This window comes from Pyxicephalus adspersus, chromosome 10 (genome assembly GCF_032062135.1).
Source record: "Pyxicephalus adspersus chromosome 10, UCB_Pads_2.0, whole genome shotgun sequence".
Lineage (NCBI taxonomy): Eukaryota > Metazoa > Chordata > Amphibia > Anura > Pyxicephalidae > Pyxicephalus > Pyxicephalus adspersus.
Window position 1 is genome coordinate 56,461,011 of NC_092867.1, and position 689 is coordinate 56,461,699.

The following is a 689-nucleotide window of genomic DNA, read 5'->3' on the forward strand; positions in this document are numbered from 1 at the left end:
CAAGTAAAAAGTTGACCGTGACTGGTCACATGGCAAGTAAAAAGTTGACCGTCACTGGTCACATGACAAGAAGATGACCCTGACTGGTCACATGACAAGTTAGAAATTGACCCTAACTCGTCACATAACAAGTGGAACCATTAACCATGACTAGCAGGAGGTTGGCCTTGGCATTCACCAGTTTTCCATATAACTGTTTCTGATATGGGTGGGGAAAAAAACAACATCATTTTCAGAGCTGCATAAAGGTCATATGACCCCCCCAGGTGCCTGAAGGTGGGTTGACCCAACTGCTAAGGGATTCCTTTAATATTTATAGGCGTATAATGTAATACATTGTTAATAATAAAAACAAGAAGGCAGCATTACCTCCTCCTCTGTGTGCAACCAGTTCCCAGCCAGGAGCAGCTGCAGAAATATACGGAGAAAAACTGTCAACTTTTCTGTCACCTCAACTGGGCTACAATAAAATGGCGACCGTCCTCTATCTGTACGACTGCTATTAGATTAAGACTACAGGAAAATGGCCGCCGCTCTATTATATAGGGCAGAGATGTTGTAGGCAATAATCGTTCTCTAGTGTTAGGTTTGAGGCCAGACTCAGCCAATAGGAAGAGCGGATGTCAGGCTGAGGTACCACAGTGATGGAAGAAGAGAGAGGGTCGGATTATTTCATTGAAAGTCCTCCA

At 44.0% G+C, this 689-nt stretch overlaps 1 protein-coding gene across 1 annotated transcript in view; it reads right to left on the minus strand.

Moving 5' to 3' along the window:
- LOC140339087 (uncharacterized) overlaps positions 1-689 on the minus strand; it is a 27,581-nt gene that overhangs the window by 4,036 nt on the left and 22,856 nt on the right. The gene's annotated exons all lie outside the window — the stretch shown is intronic.